A 24,836-nucleotide genomic window follows, 5' to 3' on the forward strand; every position below is an offset into this window, starting at 1 on the left:
TATTGTATACCTAAAATGTACCAATGATTAGAATGAATAATCGAAAATGTAAAATAGGAAGAAAAGGTCCAAAGGGGTAGGGGTAGTGGGAGGGGCAGGGGAAAGGAAAGAAGGGAAAGGAAAAATGATGAGAAATGGAAAAAATGGAAATAAAGTCTTTGTAAATAGGGAAGAGTGGAGGGCGTGAAAGGAGGGCTAGGAATGGGGAAAAAATAAGAACCAAGATGCATTATGTAAAGGTACAATTCCCAATGAGAAATGTAATTGTGTTGTATACCTACAATGTGCCAATAAAAGAATTTAATAAAAAAAAGAAAGATGTCAAGAATGCTGCAAAACTTCCTCAAATGCACAGGCCAGTTCTCACCACAAATAATCACCTGGTCTAGATTGCCAGATTGAGTTTCTCACATAAAGGAATCCATGGTAGATTTAACTTTCTGTGTTTGATTAATTTCATCTTACATTGTGGTCTCAAAATTCATCATTTCTGAAAATAACTCAAGTTCACTCTTCTTAATGGCTATAAATATCCACTGAAAATAAGAGCACTAATAATAATTTAATTAATATTGTCATTGTCTGTTGTGTAAGTTCTTGGTTTAAGATTTTTTTCTATAATTGTGCATTCATACATGCTCATACACTTTTTATGCACATTGTAAATGCTCTTTATAGTAGTGGAGTATTCTTTACTAGAATGCACCCCCTTCTCACTCAATAAAACCAGTGAACTTTTGGCAAGTCAACTGTCACACTTCAGAATAGATATTTCTTTTTTATGTTTTTTCTATTTTATGAAAAAATAAAACAAATTTTTATAATCAAACAATAAGAGAATAACAATACTTATTACACTGTGTATGATTATGTTGAAAGTAGTTACTTAGTACAAGATATAAACCTAAAAGATTCTTACAAATAGAAACAGGCGATAACACAAACTTTCTTTTCGACAAAATAAGACAAACTATTTGTGCAAATGAGATAAATTAGCATATATTTTTAAATATTTGCAGATTAGATATTTCAAAGGCTTTAAAATATTTCATAGTGGGGTTTTGCTATTTACACTTTTGATGGTCTTTCATATTCTTCCCCTTTGTGTACTGTTATGTCAATGCTGCAAGAATACTTTATTCTTGGGCCAGAGATTTAGCTCAGTGGTTCCGCTGCCTGCCCTGCAAGCACAGGGACCCGAGTTCGATCCCTGGTACCAAAAAAAAAAAAAAGAATACTTTATTCTTGTTAGGTTCAAACTGCAGTTCTTGCTCAGGAATAATTTTGTTCCCCAGTTGACACTGAGGAATATCCAGAGACATTTTTGACTGCCATCCAGAGGAGGGGATGTTGGAGGTCAGAGATGCTGCAGAACATCATGAAATGCACAGGAAAGTTCTTATCACAAAGAATCACATGACAACCGCAGATTATCAATTGTGTGGAAATTGAGAAACCTTGAGTTAAATCATACCTGTACTTTTAATTTTATAGCTGTCTTCAAATTGTCTCTGCAATGCATGGTAGCAAGTTACATTTCTGCCACCAAATTAGAGACTACCTCTTTTCCATTTAATAATTGCAATCCCAATCATATACTGCTTCTTGGGATTTTCCCCCTCGAGGCTGGAGTGTGTAAAAATATTCCTTTTTGTTTTCTTAAACTATTGCTGACTTTGAGCAAGTGTTCATATATTTATCACCATTTTGATTTCCCTGTTATTATTATTTGCTCCTTTTCTGCTGTTTCCAATATTTGAAGTAATCTTTATATATTATAGTTTTTCTGTTGATTTTGAGGGTGATATTTTGACCATTATAAAACTTGAACTTTTATTTAGTTATGGATATCTACCTACTTACTCCTGAGTTTCTTCCCTTAACATGGTTTTGCTCACTCTAGATTTTATATATTGTTTCTTGGTGTTCACGTGTAATGCATTTTGTACTTTTACACTGGGGTCTTCTCCCTTCTGAATTTTGTTCAGGAACCAATTCTATATTTTTCCAGGTAACCATTTATGTCAGCTTTGATCCCACAATCCAATCTCTCCCTACTTAGTTGAGATGCAACTTGTCATATATTAAAAGTCCATGTATACTCAGGCTTCATTCCTAATTAATTGAACAAATGATAACTAAACATCTATTATATACTAGAATATTACAGGACCATGATATGTTATATTTTAAGATGTCAAGACCTTTGTCAATTTAATTATTAATTCATGTTGGATATTTTTAAGTTGTTAATGCTTTCTATCTTGGATTAGTTAGATTTTTCTTGCTGTTGTGACTCTGGGGATGGAACCCAGGGCTAGGAAATTGCTTTACTACTGATATGCTATTTTTTCAGTTAGTTGTGTTTTTTTTTTGTTGTTGTTGTTGTTTTTTTTGGTACCAGGGATCGAACACAGGACCTTACGAATCCCTGGGCCATTTTTCAGTTGGTTTTTGAGACTCAAATAATTTTTTAAAAATGCGCCAAAAACTCTGTGTAGCCTGTACTTGTTTTAGTTGTATACATTCTCATTTTAAAAACTTTGTTTCTATGTAACTGCATTTCTATATATGTACCTACCTTTGTGGAAATGAACAAAGCAGGTGAGGCTTTGGATCTTGTACTGCAACGACATAGACTGGGTAGCGTGAAATAAATGTGTGCGGCACAGTATTCTCAGCCACAGATGACAGAAAGAAAAGCACTGAATAGCCCTTGACAGCGCATGGTTTCATGGTGAATGGGCTGTAGATGCTTTTTGCATATTTTACACGAGAACCAGAGTTAACTATACCTGTGGGATTTTTTTCCAAAAAAAGTCGTTAAATTTCAAAGCCCAAGAATAAGAAAGAAACGATGCCACATGTGAAAAATGGGAACGGGGCCTGCTCCATCATCAATGAACCATGGCAAAACTTAGTGGTAAAAAAAGTATGGAAAAAGGCGTAGGAAAAATGAATTCTTCTTTTCATATCAAAATACACTCAACTTTTGTTGCACTTTGTCAATTATAGTTTATTCCCTTTGATCCTTTCTCCCCTGGGGTCATTTTCCTACATGGTGTTTTAAACCATAGATATTTCACAACTTTTGACTTTGTCTACATTTATTTTTGCTCTCCTATTTTTGCAGGGCATCCAGGAGACAGAATCTTCTTGGACGGTGCCACAACCACGTGTGCATTTTCTTCCTTTCAGTCTTGCAGTGACAACCTGATTTATTACCTTATTTACCCGGGTGTGCGTTACATTCCTATTTCTCACTCCACATTTATTGAAATTAATTTTTGTATACATTTCTTTAAATGCAGAGCAGAAGCTTTAAAAGTGTACTAAAATTTAGCCGAATGGTTATTTGTTTATGGAAGGCTTACAAATGGAAAATCTGAATATCATTTCTACATTAGGGGAAAGATAATCTGGTCTGGCCAAGGTACACTGTGTACAGTAGAAGCGTAAACAGTGTGTTGAGCTGGTCAGAAGGCCTTGGTGGCTATGGCAGTGTGTGCGCATCCCTCAGAGCAGAGCTGTCCAGACTCCATTTTCCCAGGTGGGTCCTATAAGAGGGAAGAGGGCTCAGCTGTCGATGGCATTAAGTTGGGTCTCCATTGCAATTCATAGGATGCCTTTGCAACACAATGTGCAAAATGCCTAGTATGGATGAAGGTTTCCTTCTGTTTTCAGTTTCAACACCACCTCATCCTCTGACAGCATCTTTCACCAAAATTCTTTTTTCTCATTGACCTCCCACACTGTCTTCATTTATATATTTGTTGTTGTTGTTACCGGGGATCAAATTCGGGTCCTTGCACTTTTTTTTTTTTAACAAAGAAAAGTCAATTTTAATAAGTTCCTCTGAAAATAAAATGTTACATCACAATTTCCTTTTATTGCAACTCAGATTTGTAAGAACTAGAAAAATCTGTCCACCCTTGGCGTTCATCATAGACTTCAGGCTTTAAAGCACTGAGAAGACTTCAGACCTACTGGAGCCTTGCTGGGTCAAATAAAGTCAAAGCGCATTGTCGTCATTCATCCCACAGATCGTCTAAGACTTGCACCTACACTGACTGTGTTGTAATCACTCCCTATTCTAGTGTTCTCCAAAGGGTCCCATGCGTGAGAGACGCAGAAGCTGCAGACGCACTTGAAGGGCATGCTTCTGGGTTCATCCTTCGCTACCTTCAAACGCTCGTCTCCGAAGGCCCGCGGGAACCACCGGGCGTTCTTGAGCATGCGCGCCGTGCGCTCCCTGCGCAGGGACAGCACGGTCTGCACTCCGCGTCTGCGTGCGCGGGGGTCCGCCCGCCCCAGGCTCGGGCCGCGCCGTCAGTCGCCCTCGCTGCTGCCCTGAGACCCCGTGGGTGGAGGGGACGGGCGCTGCTCGGCAGCGTTGAGAGTCAAGTTTCGCAAGTCCCTGAGCAGCTTTGGGAGCTCTCTTCGTCCCGCGGCGCGGCCTCCTCCTAGGCCATGGCCACGGGCTCCGGGCTGGGCGGCGCGGGCCCCATGGCCTGCGGGGCGCTCCAGCGTGACCGGGAGAAGCTGCTGGGTCCCAGGCGGACTCCGAGCTCAGGGTCCGAGGACTGCGGGAGAAACCGGACGTCCCCAAACCGGTAGGGGCTCATTTTAAACCCCAGGTAAGCCCGCCTTCCAGGCTATTTTGATGTTAAATATATATATATAGTTGTTGTTATTACTGGGGATCGAATTCGGTTTCTTGCACTTTTGAGGCAGGCAGCAGAACCACTGAGCTAAATCCCCAGCCCATTAAATATATTTTTATATTATTAATTTTATTGGTACATTTTAGGTGTACAGTGTGTAAGGACATTCATCATTGGGAATTTGCACCTTTACGTACTCTATCTTGGTTCTTATTTTTTGCCCGTTTCCCTGCCCTCCCTTCAACCCTTCTGCCCCTCCCCATATACAAAGACTTTGTTTCCATTTTTTCATATTCTCTTATTAATTCCATTCCCTTCTTTCCTTTCCACTACCCCTCCCATTATCCCTTCCCCTTTGCCCCTTTTCTTACTATTTCACATTATCCATTCTTTTAGTCCTTATTTACGCTTTGAGTTTCTCACACCAGAGAAACAATTCGGTATTTATACATATGTGTCCTATTCATTTCATTTAAGAGTATGGCCTCAATGTGCATCCATTCAGCTATAAATGTCTCTAATTTCTCATTTTTTACGGCTGAGTAGTACTCCATTTTATTAAAAAAAAAACACAGTTCTTTGTCCAGTCTCCAGTTGATGGGCACTTGGTCTGTTTCCAAGTTTTAGCTATCACAAACTGACCTGTTATGAACATGGGTGCACATATATCACTGTGGTATGATTCGTTTAATTATTTTCAGAAGATACCCAGCAGGGGAATAGCTGGATCAAATGGACTTTCAGTCCTAGTTCTTTGAGGTATCTCCATATTGATTTCCACAATAGATGCACCAGTCTACACTCCCACCAGCAGTGGAGAAGGGTTCTTCTTTCCCCACAGCCCTGCTCGCATGTTATTGGTTGATTTCAAGATAGCAGCCATTCTTTCTGGGGTGAGGTGGAATCTCAGCGTTGTTTTATTTACATCCCTTGAATGACCAGTGATGTTGAACACTTTTTCACATGCTTCACACATTTCTACTTCTTTGCCTATTCATTTCAGATGCCTGTTTCTGGATTGGGTCTTTAAATTTGGGAGGTCTGTTTTTTTTTAAGTTCTTTATAGATTCTAGAGAGTAGGCCTTTGTCTGAGGAACAGCAGGTGAAGATTTTTTTCCCACATTGTGGGTTGTCTCTTCACACTGCTGGTGGTTTCTCTTGCTGTGCAGAAGCCTTTTAATAAGAAGAGATCCCACTTGTTGATTGTTAGTGCTAGTTCATGGGCAACTGAGGCTTTGTTCATTAAATCTTTTCCTACACCAGTATCTTCAAGGGTTCTACCTAACCTCTGTTCCAGACAGTTCAGAGTTTCTATTTTAATATTTAGATCTTTATTCCATTTTGATTTTAGTTTAGTGCATGGTGAGAGATACAGGTCTGGTTTTAATCTTTGGCAAGTTGAAACCCAATTTTTCCAGCACCATTTATTAAAGAGGCTATCTTTCCTCCAGTGAGGGTGTTTGGCTCCTTTGTGGAAGATGAGGTGGCTGAGTGTGTCTGGAGTTGTTTCTGCATCTTCTAATCTGTTCCACTGGTCCTCAGGTCTGTTTCTTTGCCAGTACAATGTTGTCTTTATCACGGTGGCTTTGTAGTATAATTTCAGGTTGGTGGTTGTGATATCCCCAGCCGTGTCTCTGTTGTCTAGAATTGCTTTTGCTATTCTAGTTCTCTTCTTGTTCCAAATGAGCTTTTGGGTTGTTTTCTCAAGGTCCATGAAGTATGCTGCTGGAATTTCAATTGGGATTGGATTGGATCTATGTAGCAGTTTTGGAAGTGTGGCCATTTTCACTATGTCGTTTCTTCCTACCAAGGAGAAAGGCATGTCTTTCCATTTTCTGATGTGCTCTTCAATCTTTCTTTCCAGAGTGCTATGTCAAGAAGAGGTCTTTGATTTCTTTTGTCAGGTTGATTCCTAGGTATTTCAATTTTTTGGATGGTGTTGTGAAAGGAATTGTTTGCCCCATTACTCTCTCTGTGTGTTGTTCATGTAGACGAAAGCTATTGATTTTTGTGTGTTGACCTTGCATCCACCTACTTTATTGAATTTGTTATTAAGTATAGAAGCCTTTTAGTCGAGTTCTTGGGGTCTTCTATATAGAGTATCATGCCATCTGAAAATAATGACAGTATGTCTTGTTCATTTCCTATCTTTATTCCTTTTATTTCTTTCTCTTGTCTAATTGCTGTGGCTAATGTTTTCAAGACTATATTGAACAGGAGTGGTGATAGTGGATATGCTTGTCTGATTCCTGGTTTTTGCCACAGTGGCTTCTTGATGGTCTTGAAAGTCTTAAAACAAGCACCCACAACAGGCCTTTGCACTGGCTATTCCCTCTGCCAAGTGAAATTTCTGCAGAGAACCTCCTGGATTGTGCTGTATCTTCTTGAAGTCTCTGTTCAAATGTCACTGTCTCTGCTGATCTTGCCTGGACACCCAGAACAAATAGCACCCCCAGGATCTGGGAGGGGATTCAGTGGTAGAGAGCCTACTTAGCATGAATATGTCCTGGGTTCCGTGCCCAGCATAAAATACACACACACACACACACGCACACATGCACACACACACGCACGCACACACACACACACACGCACACGCACACTATCCTATCTATTCTGTCCCTCAAATCTTTCATTTTCTTTATGGCATCTTGAGCATGCTACATGATCATCTCTGTTTTTAAACAGAGATATAATTATTGAGGCATCATTGATATTTAAAGGGTCACACACATTTGATATGTTGAATTCTGTGAGTGTATGCATATGCAACTCTATATGACACTCTTACCACAAAATGGTAGTGATATATGATGTTCTCATTTGCATATATTCCTTGTCAGCAAACCAGGATGTAGGAAATTTTATTTTTCAGCTGTTGATACTCATTGCCAAGACAGTACATAGAACAGGGTTGTCACTCAATATATATCCCTTAATTGTAAGAAATAATTTCTTAGGAAAACTGTCAAAGACATAATTTTCCATGGAGAAGGCTCAGAGTAGGACAGAAATTTCAAATCAAGAACGCCACTAGGCATTCCCTAAGAGGACCAGATTCATAAACAAAATATACAAATGAATTTATAGACTGGAAATATAAATTTGAGCATTTCAACAATATTAGTAATACCCATTTGTATGAATGGTACTCACATTGTTTTTCTTTTTCCTGGTGGTTGTATCCACCACATGGAACTAGGGAACGACACCAGAATTTCAGAATTTCTTCTTCTGGGATTTTCAGAAGGCTCAGAACTGCAGGCACTCATATATGGACTTTTCCTCTCCATATACCTGATCACACTGCTTGGGAACATGCTCATCATCCTGGCCGTATGCTCCAGCTCCCGCCTGCACACTCCCATGTACTTTTTGCTCTCCAGCCTGTCATTTTCAGACATCTGTTTCACCTCCACCAGCGTGCCCGAGATGCTGGTGAACATTCAGACACAGAGCAAAGTCATTCCCTACACAGGTTGCATTACCCAGATCTATTTTTTCATGCTCTTTGCAGAGTTCAACAGTTTCCTCCTGGCTGTGATGGCCTATGACAGGTTTGTAGCCATCTGTCATCCCCTGCACTACATGGTCATCATGAACCCCTGGCTCTGTGGCTTGCTGATTCTGGGGTCCTGGATCATGAGCGTTCTGCACGCCTTGTTCCAAAGTTTCATGGCTTTGCAGCTGTCTTTCTTCACTGACTTAGAAATCCCTCACTTCTTCTGTGAACTCAATCAAGTGGTCCAAATTGCCTGTTCTGAAAACTTTCTTAATGACTTTGTGATGTATTTTGCACCTGTGCTGGTTCCCTCACTGGCATCCTTTACTCTTACTCTAAGACAGTTTCCACCACACATGGAATGTCATCAGCTCAAGGGGGAAATAAAGCCTTTTCCACCTGTGCATCTCACCTCTCAGTTGTCTCTTTATTTTATGGCACAGGCCTAGGAGTTTGCATCAGTTCTGCCACCGCCCATAGCTCACACTCAAGTGCAATAGCTTCAGTGAGGTGCACTGTGGTCACGCCCATGCTGAACCCCTTCATCTACGGTCTGAGGAATCAAGATGTAAAGAGAGCACTGATAAGACTCTTTGGAATGAGACTATAACAGAACCCATCACCTCAGGGCTGATGTGGCGCCTGTGATTGCAAGGGACCAAAACCTTGAAAACTGAAGTTTTGATTCTTTGATCAGATTATGAATGTAAACTCATTCTTTCTGTGTTTTTCTTGAAATTTCCATTACTGTGATTTCAATCTTTGTAAAACTAGGAAACAATTCAATTTAAATTATTTTATGACTGTATATCAGTTGTGCAGCAGAGTGCCCTTCATTTTGGGGTGTTTGTACATGCATTAGCATGGTTTGTTCTTCATTTCTGGTTCCTGTTACTCTACTTACCCTAGTTCCTCTCTCTTCCCACAGATTCCTTTCCTATTTAATAGTCTTCTTTCTACTTTCATATCATCTTTTTCTTTTTAAAGTTCCATGTAGAAGAGATAAACTTGGAATACTCTTCTTTTTGAGTCTGGCTTATTTTGCTTAGCATGATTGTCTCCAGTTCCACCCATTTTTTCCTGCAGATGACATTATTTCATTTTTTTATGTCTGTCTGTCTGTCTGTCTGTCTCTCTCTCTCTCTCTCTCTCTCTCTCTCTCTCTCTCTCTCTCTCTCTCTCTCTATATATATATATATATATATGTGTGTGTGTGTGTGTGTGTGTGTGTGTGTGTGGAACCTGGCCCGATTCCATAACTTGGCTACTATGAGTTACACCACAACAAACATGGTTATACAGGTATCTCTATAGTATAATAACTTTCATTCCTTTGATTATATACCGAAGATTGTTACAGTTGATTCATACGGCAGCTGTATTTTACTTTTTCTGGAACCTCTATACTGATTTCTTTTTTTTAAATTTTATTTTATTGGTACATTTTAGGTATTCAATATAATGGCATTCATCATTGGAAATTTGCGCCTTTACATAATCGCTCTTGGTTCTTATTTTTCTCCCTTCCACTGCTCTCTCTTCAACCACACCATACCTCCCTATTTACCAAGACATTGTTTCCATTTTTTCATTTTCTCATATGAAGTCCATTTCCTTCTTTCTTTTCTGCTACCCCTCCTACTTCCCCTTCCCCTTTGCCCCTTTTCTTCCTATTTCACATTATTATATGTCTTAGGCCTTATTTACACTTTCAGTTTCTCACACTAGAGAAATTATTCAGTATTTACACGTGTGTGTCCTATTTATTGCACTTAAGTGTATCACCTCAATGTACATCCATTTAGCTATAAATGTCTCTTAATTTCTCATTTTTATGGCTAAGTAGTTAGTACTCCATTTATTTAAAAAAACACATTTTCTTTATCCAGTCTCCAGTTGATGGACAATTAGTTTGCTTCCAAGTTTTAGCTAATACAAATTGTGCTGCTGTGAACATGGGTGCACATATGTTACTGTGGTATGATTCTTTTAATTCTTTGGGGAAGATACCCAGCAGAGGAACAGCTGGGTCAAATAGGACTTCCAGTCCTGGTTCTTTGAGGTGTCTCCATACTGATTTCCATAGTGGTTGCACCAGTCGATACTCCCACCAGCAGTGGAGCAGGGTTCCTCTTTCCCCTCAGCCCTGCCAGCATTTGTTATTGGTTGATTTCATGATAGCAGCCTTTCTTGAGTGAGGTAGAATCTCAACATTGTTTTCATTTGCATATCTCAAATGACCTGTGATGTTGAACATTTTTTCATGTGTTTATTTGCTACTTCTGCTTCTTTGTCTGAGAAATGTCTATTCATTTCAGATGCCCATTTTTGGATTGGGTCTTTAAATTTGGGAGGTCTGATCTTTTTAAGTTCTTTATAGTTTCGAGATAGTAGGCCTTTGTCTGAGGAACAGCAAGTGAAAATTTTTTCCCATATTGTGTGTAGTCTCTTCACACTGCTGTTGGTTTATCTTGCTGTGCAGAAGCTTTTTAATAAAAAGAGATCCCAGTTGTTGATGGTTTGTGCTACTTCACAGGCAACTGAGGTTTTGTTCATAAAATCTTTTCCTACACTAATGTCTTCAAGAGTTCTACCTAATCTCAGTGAAGCTCAGCCGGTCCCACCACTGGGAAGGAAGCTCCCCTGCAGCCATTCCAGGCTCCAAGGGCCAAGAAGGTGAGCCGGTCCCAGCACCTGGAAGGAAGCCCCCCCGCCTCCATCCCAGGCTCCTAGGGCAGTGAAGCTCAGCAGATCCCAGCACCTGGAAGGAAGCTCTCTGCTTCCACCCCAGGCTCCTAGGATACAGAAGGTGAGCAGGTCCCAGCACCTGGAAAGGAGCTCCCTGCCTTCATCCCAGGCTCCTAGGGCATTGAAGCTCAGTCAGTCCCAGCACCTGGAAGGAAGCTCCCTGCTTCCATCCCAGGCTCCTAGGGCACAGAAGGTGAGCAGGTCCCAGCACTCGGAAAGAAGCTCCCCCGCTGCCATCCGAAGCTCCTAGGGCAGAGAAGGTGAGCCGAGTGGGCTCCAGAAGCACACCCCCCCGCCGTGGAAATGAGAAGACACATAAACAAGCCTCAAAAACAGACTTCCAGATCACCCACAGCAACCACAAAGGGAAACGAGATGGAACACTCTGATACTAAACCACCTGGACTCCCTGAACTGCCAACAAAAGAGGATCTGGGAAAAGTGAAATCAGAACTAATTACTCAGATAACAGCACAGATTTTGCTCATGGTGCAAGACATGATTAATAAATCTAGAGAGGACACAGATAAAAAAATAGAGGATCTGGGGAACATGATGGAATCCCAGCATAGGAAACAAATGGAATCCATAAAACAGATACAAACAGATTTCCAAGAGATTAAAAACTCCATTGAAAGTCTGCGCAGCAGAATGAACCAATGTGAGGATAGAATTTCACATATAGAAGATAAAATTGCAATTAGGAGGAAAAGAAAAATTGCTTTAAAATTGTAAGGGAACATGAGAAATCAGTCCAGCAGCTGCTAGATGATGCAAAGAAGAATAACATAAGACTGATTGGAGTCAATGAAGAAAGAGGAGAGAGTGCAGATGACATAAAAAAAACTGTTCACAGAAGTGATGGCAGAAAACTTCCCAAGGAGGGGAAAAGAACTTGACATACACATAAGTGAGGCATATAGGACTCCAGCTAGCCTTAAATCAAAAAAAAACTACACATAGACATATAATAGTTAGGATTCCAGAAATCCAACAGAAGAATAAAATTCTACAAGCAGTGAGAGAAAAGAAACAAATCACATACAAAGGAAAGCCCATCAGAATCACAGCAGACTTCTCAATGCAAACCCTCAAGGCAAGAAGAGCTTGGAGTGATGTATTTCAAGCCCTAAAGGAAAACAGCCTCCAACCCAGATTGATGTACCCTGCAAAACTATCTTTCAAAATGGATGGAGAAATATGATACTTTAATGGTAAAGAGCACCTCAGGAACTTCATGAATACCAAACTGGCACTCCAGAAAATTTTAGACATTACCCTAGGAAAAGACAATGAGGATCACAACCCCAGGAAACCCAGCAGAATGAATCCATTGGGTGTGACAAATTAAACGCAAAGGGGGAAAATCCAACAAAAAGAAAAAGTCATGACAAGGCTTTTAAAACTTTTGACTTCATCTCCCTAATGAGTGTATAATTCAATCTTCTTATTGTACTGATTAGTACTTTTCTGATTCTAGAGTTGCACACCATTCCCTGTGTTATACTGGCTATTTATCATCTTATGTCTACATTTTAATTGGGTTGTCTATTAATGAGGTCTAAGAATTCTTTATATATTCTGGTCGTAGGTTATATGCATTGTAAATGTGGTCTGTTTAAGGACTACTTTTCATTTTAATGATGTCATTTAAAATTCTAAGTTTTAATGTAATCTCATTTATCAGTTTTTTTCTTTTATACATCATGTCTTTTGTATCCTAGGTAGTTCTTGCCTACCCTGAATTCATAAATATTTTCCCTTATAATTTCTTCTTAAAGTTTCACACTTTTAGGCTTTCTTATTTAGGTTTATAGATCCCTTCCAGTTATTTTCATGTATGGAAAAAAAGGGTTGAGGTTAATTTTTTATATACAGATTCCAGGTGTTCTAGTGCCATTTGCTGAAAACACTATCTCTTCCTCGGCTCTTAAATCGAGTTTATGTTCTATAAAACGCTAATGTTAAATAATCTTTAAAAACTCAGGGCACTATATATGTGTGTTTCTATTTCTAGATTCTCTGTTCTATTCCAATGATCTATATGTCTTTCCTTACACCAAAACTGCCTTGATTACTGTAGCTTTAGAAGAAGTCTTAAAATTGGGTGCTATACGTCTTCCAACACTTTTTGTTTTTGTTTTTGGCTTTTCTGGGTCCTTTGTACACCTGCATAACTTTTAAATTTCAATATCCAGTTCTTCATTTATAGCAAGTATAAACAGACCTGAATTTTTATATATTCCTTGTGTTTTCTTATCCTGCTAAATTCAAGTACAAGTTCTAGGGGCTCCTAGAGATTTGTTAGTATTTTCTCCATAGATGATCATTTCATCTACATATAAATATTTTGCCTCTGCCATGCCAATCCTATCCTAGTTGTGTCATTTTATTGCCAGACTATTTGGTTTATACCTATGTTTCAAAGTCTAAGAGAAAGCATTGTATCGTCTCCATTCATAGAAGGAGTTTTTGTTGGAAGCATGGAGTGCATGTCTTTGATCTGTTGAGAAGGTTCTGTTCTACTTCTAGTCTCCTGATAGCTTTTACCATGAACAGCTGTAGAATTTAGTCCAATACTCTTTCTTCAGCTAGTGACAGGATCATATGGCTTTCTCCTTTCCTCTGTTAAAATGATTACTTTTGGGGGTGGATCTTCCAATGCTGAACCAACACTGCCATCCCTATAATAAAACCACTTTTTACATACTGCCAGATCTGACTTCTAATAGTTTGTTTTGTTAAACAAATTTCTATCTATGTTCATACCTTTTTCTTCTATTATCTTTATCCAGTTTTAGGATTAGCACAATGTTGATTTCCTAAAATGAGGGGAGAAGTGTTCCTTCTTTTTTCTGCTTTAAATGTTTGATATAATTTATCAGTTAAAATGTTTATGAGCCTGCTGTTGTCATATAGGTAGGTTTTCAAGCTAGGAATATACTTTCTTTAATAGGTGCTATTCAAATTTTATATTTCCTCCAGAGTTAGTTTCATTAACTTGTCTTCCAAGTTACTTCTTAGAAGTTGTCAAATTTATTTCAAAAAAGATTTTTTAAATATGCTTTCTATATCCTTTTAAATTCTGTAAAATCTGTGGTAATGTCTCCTGGATCTTAATATTTTAATTTAAAAAATGTATAACTGATATTGTGTAACTGGAAGAAAAGGTCTAAAAGAGCAAGGGATTTGGAGAGGTGGGGGAAGGGAAAAAAGGGAAAGGAAAAAATATGAAAAGAGGAAAAAAATGGAAACAAGGTCTTTGCAAATAGGGAAGGGAGGGCAAGGGAAGGGAAAAAAATAGGAACCAAGAGACTCATGTAATGGTACAAGATCCCAATGATGAATGTAATTGTATTTTATACCTAAAATGTACCAATAAAGTTAATGGGGCAGGGGGAGAGTTCTACCTAACCTCTGTTCCAGGCGGTACAGCATTTCTCTTTTAATATTTAGATTTTTAAATCCATTTTGATTTTAGTTTAGTGCATGGTGAGAGATATAGGGCTAATTTTAATCTTTAGCAAATTGAAACCCAATTTTTCCAGCACCATTTATTAAACAGGCTATCTTTCCTCCCAGAGGGTGTTTGGCTCCTTTGTTTAAGATGAGGTGGCTGAGTGTGTCTGAAATTGTTTCTGCATCTTCTAATCTGTTCCACTTGTCCTCAGGTCTGTTTCTTTGCCAGTCTATACTGATTTCTATAGTAGCTATATTAACATACATTTTTTCCAATTGAATATAAAGTTATTTTATCTCCCACATCTACATTAGCATTTGTTGATATTTGTACTTTTGATGATTGCTATTCTGACTGGGGTGAAATGGATCTCATATAATTTTCATTTTCACTTTCTTGATAGCTAAATATTGTACAATTTCCATGTAATTACTGGCCATTTGCACTTCTCTTGAGAAGTGTCTGTTCAGTTAATTTACCTATTTTTAATTGGATTATTATTATTATTATTAGTGTTAATTTTTTGAGTTCTTTATATATCCTTGAGATTATTTTCACAAAAGTAGCCAGTAAAGATTTTCTCCTATTATGTAGCATGTCTGTTCACTCTGTTGTTTCCTTTGATGTGCTGAAGCTTTTTAATTTAATCTATTCTCATTTGTTGGTTCTTGCTCTTATTTTTTGTGCTATTAAAGTTCTTTCTGGAAGTCATTACCTCAGCTTATAACCTGAAGTGTTTTCTCTACTAGATTCAAAGTTTCAAGTCTTATACTTAGTAGGTCTTTAATGTTTTTGAGGTGATTTTCAGATCTGGTGAGAGATAGAGGTTTAGTTTCAATCTTCTACATATAAATATCAAGTTTTCCCAGAGTTGTTTGTTTAAAAGGCTGTCTTTTCTCCAAAATCTATTTTTGGAATCTTTGTCAAGAACCAGAGGGCTTTAGCTGCATGTATTTATTTCTCTGTCCTCTATTCTAATCCATTGATGTACATGTCTGTTTTAACCTATCAAGCTGTTTTGTTATGTATTGTAACTTGAAATTGAGTAGTGGGATACTGAGAAAGATAAGAAGCAGCCGACTTTCCAGTTTTTCCCAGTGGCAGCTGGAGGAAGTGTGTGGTTGGCTCCCTTTCCTTTCACTTCCCTTTGTTCTCCCTCTCCCTCAAATGGACTGGGACTGTCTGTTTCAGAGTCCTCTCTGGCTATTTAGCAGTGTTCTGCTGGCTAACAAGGTGTCACTCTCCACTCTACCATGGACAGGAACAGAGTCTGTCTAGCATTTGTGGAAATAATCACAAGTGATTTTCGGTTATATTTGGAATATAAACACCCAGATAAGTTACAGTACATGGGACCAAGAATACCTAATGTGGTCAACATGTACTTTGAGAGTGACAGTGTATCAGAGATGGGATTTTGCAGCATACAGTATTTAGCACCATGGACTATCTGGGTCACAAACCCAGAAAATCATGCTCCCATCACTGGGAAAGATTTCATATTTGACTCATTCCATGGGGATTTCATTTTTTCATACCTTCAAGAAAAGATTTCTGGTTTCAAAAGTTTTACCCAGACAGCTCATCCTTCCAAATACCAAGATGACAGTTTTCTCACTCCCCTTTGGATGTAGAAGTTTGGATGCTCACTCTCTGAGTCTGACTGCAGTGACAAACAGTTCACCTAATGCCTCTCTGGCCTGGCTGCCTGTGAGTGAATTTGAAATGACCATTACTGAAAAGGATGGCAATATATACAATGCTGTGTATGCCTTGGCCCATGCTGTCCATGATATACTTCAACATGTACAAGAGTAACTAATGGAAAATGGGGACAGGGTAGTGTTTTCCCCCTGAATGGTATTGTCTCTCCATTGGTTGACATGTACTGTCAACAAGCTACCTTCCTTAAGGGATTCCACAGGTGCTCCAGCCAAGTATTTCAGAATCCTTCCTCCAAGGTTCATGATTCATTGCTAGTTTCATTTTTGAGGAAATTGACCTCTAGCCCTCAATAAAAATTGTAATGGGGAACACGGTGCCAGGGCTTTGGATGTAGCTCAGTGGGAATGCTTGCCTGGCATCTGTGAGGCTCTAGGTTCCATCTGCTGCATCATAAACACAGAGGCCAGTAAATACCTAGACAATGAACCATACCCAGAGAGACACAAAGGCAGACACATACAGACACAGACACACACACAACATGACCCACGTGCATCCACCCCCAAACACAAAACTGCAGCATTGTGCATAGAGAAAACAATGCAAATACATAATTTATGTTTTACATATCAACATAATTCTATCTAGTATTATCAATAAGAAATTTTAAATGTCTCCATCAGCTTTTAAAATGACAACAGAAAAATGTGTAGTTTTTTATGTACAAAAGTAGTGCTAAGCAACAGAGTAGTACATAATGTAAACTTTTGATTTATTTCTGAAAGTGCTTTTGGTACCAATTACCTAATTTCATGGTTTTCTTGGGATCATAAACAAAAAGGTATGTGAAGTTTGGCTTGACAGTTAAGATTTGCCTATCCTCCCTTACCTTGTTTAGATGTCTTATTGGGTCATTTTTTTTTTTCATACTGACTGAAATTCTGGAAACTAATTGCTAATGAGAAGCCATCCTGAGGTACAAAATTTATCAATTTCCATGATTTATCAAGACATGATTAATGGCAATTCATGTCAGGTACAATACATCTTTTCAAGCTATATCAAGTTGCAATTTTTCCCACAGAACCATTTATTTTTTTCAAATGCAGTCAGTCAGAAGGTCCCATTGGACAGTAGCAAGTCTCTTTTGTTTATGGAGTCTGTCCATCCATGAACTTACATTATTCAATCACCAGTTTTTTTCTAAATGATTCTCTATAACTTATTTTTAGAATGTTGCAAAACTTTCATAGGATTTATCTTCAGACATTTCTTACTCATAAAGATGTAGTAACTGTCATCTTTCAAAAGTTTCATTTATGAATAGTTTATAATTATTATGTAGTCTTTTGGTACATTCATGTCAATGTATTTAGTCACTGTTACTCTCAAGTACTTATTCATTACTTTACCTGGATTTCATGCTTATATATTACCACCATTGGAAAGATTTTAGCCATTGTATTCATTTCCAGTGAATTTTATATTTTACTTCTTTTCCTGAAAATATTGTATTAGGCAGGCACTCCCATATAATGTCTCTTAGGAATGTTCATTTGTGACGCTTATCTTGTTCTTGCTCTCAACATTGAATAACAAACTATGTTGTCTGGTTTAGAATTTTTTAAATGCCCTTTATGAGATTACCACAGCTCCCTGATAGTCCTAATTTAGTAAGAATTTCTTGACACTTATTTGTAAATCATGGAAAATTGATTATATGTATTCATTTATTTTGATTAATTCTCTTTTGTAGAGATTAGCACACTGAATTATATTGAATTATATTGTATAAGCCAAATTTGGACATGATAGAAGCTCCTTAAAATATACCTCAATTTACAATAGGACATGTGAATTTAGTTTAAGAAGTAAAATGCTGTGTAAAGTCTGTGTCTAGTAAAAGCACTGCCAGGCGTATATGTAACAAATGCGAATTACTCTCAAAAATGAATTGATAATCCCAATTTTCATTCTTCTCTGAAGAAGCTTGAATAAATCAATACTACTATGCTGTTAAATGCTTACCAATTCTCCCAGGGCTAATATTTATTAGCATCAAATTGATGTGAAAATGTTACACTACAAGTCACAGATACGGTATTATGGAGTTTTTTTTCATTTTGTCTTGGGACATTTCTGCCAACTGTTAGCCTGTGAACTTGTAACTATCATCTAAATTTTCACATAGACAATGGTGAAATAATTTATATTCTATTATCATATGAAATATTTTCTGTAATCTACACAAATGATGCCTTTTCCTGGATTGTTATTTTATCATTTTGCAATTGTTCTCTTCTTGATCCCATTAAGGACTATCCATTTTAATTTTGTTACTCTAATGAACTTTAGCATTTTCTCTATTTTTTATTATTTTATTTTCTTAAGTTACCTGTCCTACATTTTTTACTTTACTTTTTTGCAGTACAAGTGATTGAACCCAGAACCTTCTCACTGAGCAACCTATTCAGGTCTTAATTTGTTTTCATGCATTATTTATTTTTCAGACAGGCTCTTTGTAAGTCACGAAGTTGCCTGGACTATGCTCAAACTTACGATGCTCCTGCATACACCTATGACTCTGTATTCAATTAGCTCTTCATTTATTCTAGTTTATAATGAATATTGAAATTCAGAACTTCAAGCTTCTTCTATCCAAACATATGTAATTCTATGTCTGTAAAAATAGTATTGGCTTTAAGCACAATACTTAATAGGCAATATATTAAATTTTAGGCCATTTGTCATTGATTTAATACAAACTACAGAGTAAGAGAAATGTTTTATTTGAACCAAAATTTGGTTGTTTTCCTTAGGTGTACACAGAAGATAAAACACAACATACCATCTTATCTTTTCAAGAAGTATATGTATACATTGACTACATGTAATACAATACTGCCAATATCTAATTTCACAACAAATTGAAATCATACCAGATATCATGTAAAATAATCTACATGTCACTCACAAAACACCAAATTAGAACATGTCACCATTTAGTATCATAACTTCAAGTACTACCAAACTGATAACTGCTGTATGCAAGAATCTTCCGTATTGGCTTTCTGTACCTTTTCTACACTACATTCTAACTTTCTTCACCATATTGTCTCTGTTTTAATAACAGTGAATCTGTTTTTAGGTTCATGGAATACAACTTGGGAATCTGTCACTTTTACCCCTTCTGCCTATCCTAACAAGAATATATTCCAGCCCTCAATACAAATGATACTACCACTGTGAAGAAATTTTTTTTCAGTCAATTATGCTATTAAAATATGGGATTTACAGTAGTAATAACTGATGTTAACTTCTTTCCTATAGTGTGTTGGTCATTCCAACCTACAGTCAACATTTTTTCAATTTGAAATTTATTCTGGATACATGTTGTTTTGTCCTAGCAAAATTGGTATTCTTCCTATTTTTTCTCTGATTATACTATCTACTTTTAACTTATCTTCCCTTTGGCTTTCTCAGTATTATTTTTCTAATTATTGAAAAAAAATTTCCTGTGCATCACTGTGTTTCTGAATCCTTTTGATATATTTTATTGTGTTTTTTTTTATTTTGAAGTAGTATACTGCTTTCAATATGTTGATCATACTACATTTCGGTAGTTGTTTGTATCTTTGTCTTCTTACATTTCCCTTTTGTGCTATAAATGCCACTTTTTGGGAAGCATTTCTGACTCACATGGCCTTTAGAATTACAGAATTGGGCTCCTTTGTCCAGGCCCCGTGGGGGATGGGAGGGTGGGGAGGGAGGGGTTCCGTGCCCCGCCCCCACCCCGCCATACCCTCTCCCTCTGTGACACTGCCCCTGTCTCTAGGCAACCCCTGCAGTGGGGGCTCAACAAAGCGGCCTGGAAGCACGCAGCTGGCCCACTGGTCTCCTGCGGAGTCCTAGACCCTCAGAAGCTGAGAGCCATGGTCCTGCCGTTGCTGCCGGGCTATAGCTTCAACCGCAATGTGGGAAAGGAGAAGTTTCATAAATCCCAACACTGGGGCTTTCGCAACAATGTTAGGATGCTGGTGAGTGAAGAGAAGCCTGGAATAGGTGGAGAACCACTTATTGGGCAAAAAGTGAAGACTAAATGTAGCATATATCCGAAAGGAGAAGGAACTGATAGACCGTCTTGGTTAGCTTTTGATAGATTCTATGTTTTGATGCCTATTTGGAAGACAGAGTATGTGATAAAAGCCAAGAAATATATAGAATCAGATTCTATAAAATCTACTTCTACCTTGAAGATGACGCAGTCAAAGTACATGAACCTCAAGTGAAAAACAGCGGACTGCCTCAAGGGACTTTTATTCGGCGTCATCGGATTTCTCCCCCCCCCAAATGATGATCAGTTTTATACTGTGTATGATTTCAATATCAACATTGACATCATCTTCCTTGGCTGGACATTCAAGATTTATGATTGTGATAAATTCACAAACATTTTTTTGAGAAAAATAGGAGTAAAATTAAATACCCCAGGACAGCGTCCACAAGATCTGTATTTGAAGATGTGGAAAGAAACATTGGAGCGTTCGGAGCCTCTTCGTCCCTATGAATCCACTGACACCCGGAGACAGTTTCTGGAGTACAATAGGAAAGTTTTGCCTTTCTTCTGCCTGTGGGATGACTCAGACTCATTGTTTGGGGAACGTAGAGAACTCGTCCTGCATTACTTCTTGTCTGATGATACTGTTGAAATCAAAGAAATATTGCCAGAGAACTCAGGCCGGGATGCTAAGTCAGTCTTCCTACTACCCAAGTATGGCCACCTGGACTCCATCAGCCAGGCCAGATAACAGATCGTTCAGTTCTCAATGTGTTTGGTGGCTTGTCCGGCAAGCGGAAGTATAGTTACATGTTGGATAAGTACAAGCTGGGAAAAATAGACCAAGCATTTTACAAGGATAGTGACCTGTTTTTAGGAGCCACCATCAATGTGGGGGGAAGGAAAGTGATCCTCTGTGACTGTGATGAATTTACAAAGTCTTATTATAAGACTAAATATGGAATCGAGAACTTTATCCCCCTTTCATACAAGCCTCATCCTCCTCCAAAAGTAGAAAGGAAATTTCCACCTTACACTGGCTTTGGGTCTGAGGAGGATTCTCTCCGTTCCTGTCTGTCCCTCAAGCCTGTGCCTTACCAGAAGAAGTTCTCAAGAGAAGGCAGCTATGGCAACATAGGCAATGTACTCTATTTGTTTGCAAGACTGATCACACCCACATGTGCTGATGCAGACAGGAAGTTCATTATTTCATACTTTCTCAATGATGGCACACTTTTGGTGTTTGAACTGATAGAGAGGAATTCAGGCTACACTGGTGGGCTGTTCCTGAAAAGAAGTCATGTGAAGAAATTTGGGCAAGAATTCTTTAAAAGTGAGCTTCCAGAATATATCAACGTCCAGGACCTGTATGTTGGAGCCAAAGCGAATGTGAACGGGAACCTATTTGCATTGCTCAGTGCTGATGAGTACACCTTAAACTACATGGAGAAGAGCGTAGACAGGTTCCCATTTAGCAATACTGAACTCACACTACAAAAGCTGAAAGAAGAGGAATCAAAATCAAGAGAGATCAAGCAGGTATTTTCAGCTGCTGACTGTAACCACACGAAGATGGTGGATTTTAATACATTCAGAGACCTGTTGTTGGATATAACTGTCAATAAGCTCACCGACCAGGAGATTTTAACCATTGCACGTCACTACCGTGTCCCTGAGGACATGGGTTCAGATAGGAATCTCTTAATTGCACAGGCCCAAGCAAAGCTCAAGAAAAATACATTTGAGCATTTTGACAGACTCATTTCTAGCTGTGTGTATGAAGATTGGAAAAAAATATATATTGCCCAATAGAGACATCAAAAGGCTCTGCAAGTCCCACAGGTTTCCTTTGACTGATGATCTTCTGGAAAACTTACTGGCCAGGTTTGAGGACAGTGAAGGACAAATAAATTGTAAATCATTTTTCCTGGCCCTGAACTGGAGAATGAATCCAATGTCGGAATTGGAAGCCCCGGATTATGTTAAAGAGAGAGGTGAAGATGTTTGTTTCGGGACGCCATCACCTATTCCTGTGAAATTCATTCGTTACTTAGACCTTTTGAAGGATGTATATGGCTTAGACCAGGAGGGACCATGACAGTTTCGGTCAGCTTTCTTTAATTCACTGCTTTAATTTTGCCAAGTTTCTTTTAGTAGGTATAATTTAGTTAACAAAAAAGAAACAAGGGTTGATATTGAATAGAAATCCATAAACCACAATTAATTTTCTTTGTCATTTTAGTTTTTCAGAACATCATATATTGCTGATGTACGGATGCTATTAAAATGCAGTTTTTCTTTGTATATCCTTTTATTGGTACTTTTTAGGTGTACAGTATAATGACATTTATCATTGGAGATATGCACCTTTACATACTCTCTTGGTTCTTATTTTTCCCGTTCCCCTGCCCTCCCTTCAAGCCCTCCACCCCTCCCTATTTACAAGGACTTTGTTTCCATTTCTTCATTTTCTCATATTAATTCCATTCCCTTCTTTCCTTTCCCCTACCCCTCCCACTTCCCCCTCCCCTTTGGCCCTTTTCTTCCTATTTCACATTATCTATTATATCTTTTAGTCCTTATTTACACTTTCTCCCACTAGGGAAACTATTCGGTATTTACACGTGTGTCCTGTTTATTTCACTTAAGAGTATCGCCTCAGTGTGCATCCACTTAGCAATAAATGTCTATAATTTCTCTTTAAAAAAAAAAGAATTCTAATCATGACTTTCACTCTGCTCACCCTGTCTTTATTTATCTGGGAGATTATTTCTGTTTTGAAATTTTCTAGAGCCTCATGCATCTGCTTTGTTACTTCCTGTGCTATCAGTTCAGGGGGTCCAAGTGGTTGCTTATCAGACTTTCCCACATCATTTCCCCCAGAATTTCCTTTTTGTGCCATGGAAGCCTTCGTTTGTGCATTGCTTAAGTGTCTTCTTATTTTTGTTTCTAGTACTGTCCTTTGATTTAATTCCTGGGTTGATATTTCAAGATTGCTTAATGTAGGTAACTTTGTTACTTGTGTTTAAAACCCTTGTGGAATGATTGCTTTTCAGAGGTGTCTTCCAGATATAGCTTATGTTTGGGTTTTGAGACTAATGACTCTGAAGCTATTATGTTTTTCTTATACCAGGAAGGAAAACTAATTAGATCAATCACAACATGTTAGCCCAAATGTCATAGTCAGCATTACCATAGCATCAAGCACAGCTTAGAAAATGACAATTTGTGGTAGTTATTAATCTATCACTTTTAATTGTGTGAATTAAATTAAAACCGAGGACCAACCTAACATATGTTTATAATGAATAAACTCTTCAATATAGCATCTTTCTCCTTCGGGGTGGAGAGCTAAAAGGAGTTGGGGAGGGCAGGACAGGTAGAAAGAACAGGTAAGATTAGTGGTGAGGCCAGAAGACACAGAAAGATCACAGAAACTCTAAGAAGTTTTTAAAGGGAAGAGAAAATGGCAGAATGAAAGAACAAAGATGTGAATAGAATCACCTAACAGCAACAGGGAGGCTAGATACCAAACTTACTTTCCTTTAAACCTAATGATAATCAAGAGAAGAAAAAAGAGAAGAAAAGAACAGTAAGGGAGAAATCTGAATTCAGTGCAGAAAGAAACAAATAGGGAGATGAGGAGCAGTGTGGGACAGTGAGAGAATGAGTGAGAGAGAGAGAGAGAAAGAAAAGATAAAGAAAAGTAAATTTTTGAAGAGTAGAAAAAAAGGAAAAATTAAAAATAAGAAAATTTTTTTTCTTTTTTGCAAATAGCACTAGAAATTATGGGCCTCCTTCAGGGTGTGTCTCTGCTGTCACAGTAGGCAGCATAGGAATCCCTGTGCATATACAAGTCAGTGAGTCTCAGCAAGCCAGCAGCAGACCAAGTACAGTGGTCTGATCTGCCTTTATTGCAGAGGTTCTCTTCACTTTTCTGCTGAGCTTCAGTTTTCTTCGAGGAGCCTGAGAAACACTGTTTCTGTTACTAACTTCTGCTCTATCTTGTGGCGCTCAGGACTTGCTTCTTTATAATCTCCTGTACCTCTGTAGTGTGGGACCAGGTAGCAGAAAAGCCAGAAGGCAGAGAGTGCATGGGGGGGCGGGGACTGGGACATGGGACACTGAGCATTGGAGGCGCCCACGCAGCTAAGCTGACCTCACTTGCCCGGGGCGTGGACTCGGACTGCATTAGGAGCTTGAAGCTGATTGTCCTGTCTCACCTGGCCTGGACAGCCACAGGAGCTTGAAGCTGCTTGTCCTTTCTCACCGTGCCAGTTGCTGTAGCTTAGGAAGCATCAGGTGGGGTGGGGCTGCAAGAGGCCTCTGCTACTTCACCATGCCCTGGCCATAGCCCAGGAGGGCCTCAGGAGCTTGAAGCTGCTTGCCCTGTCTGACCTGGCCTGGATGGCCTCAGGAGCTTGAAGCTGCTTGTCCTGTCTCACTGGGCTGGTTGTGGCACCTTAGGGAGCCTGGGGTGGGGATGGGGCTGCAAGATGCCTCTGCCACCTCACCATGCCCTGGGCGTGGCCTGGGAGGGCCTCAGGAGCTTGAAGCTGCTTGTTCTGTCTCACCCACCGGCCAGTTGGGGCAGCTTAGGGAGCATTGGGTGGGGTGGGGCTGCAAGAGGCCTCTGGGACCTCACCACTCCCTGGGCGTGGCCCGGGAGAGCCTCATTAGCTTCAAGCTGCTTGTCCTGTCTCACTGGGCTGGTTGTGGCAGCATATAATATGTATAGCA

At 38.9% G+C, this 24,836-nt stretch overlaps 1 long non-coding RNA gene and 2 pseudogenes across 2 annotated transcripts in view; all 3 read left to right on the forward strand.

The window, feature by feature from the left end:
• Positions 1 to 4,238: 4,238 nt before the first annotated feature.
• The window catches only part of LOC147820504 (uncharacterized), a 106,949-nt gene continuing 86,351 nt past the window's right edge, over positions 4,239 to 24,836 (forward strand). The window contains exon 1 of the long non-coding RNA XR_015448456.1: positions 4,239 to 4,637. This is a non-coding gene — a long non-coding RNA (uncharacterized LOC147820504). The remainder of the gene's footprint in view (positions 4,638 to 24,836) is intronic.
• LOC101708697 (putative olfactory receptor 7A2) lies at positions 7,679 to 8,884 on the forward strand (annotated as a pseudogene).
• On the forward strand, positions 19,830 to 23,815 carry LOC147820505 (EF-hand domain-containing family member C2 pseudogene; annotated as a pseudogene). The gene has a single exon (XR_015448455.1). The product of XR_015448455.1 is annotated as an EF-hand domain-containing family member C2 pseudogene (transcript).

This window comes from Heterocephalus glaber, unplaced genomic scaffold, assembly GCF_053883595.1.
Source record: "Heterocephalus glaber isolate CG9 unplaced genomic scaffold, H.glaber_assembly_v1.0 deba00001868, whole genome shotgun sequence".
In the NCBI taxonomy this organism is placed as follows: Eukaryota; Metazoa; Chordata; class Mammalia; order Rodentia; family Bathyergidae; genus Heterocephalus; species Heterocephalus glaber.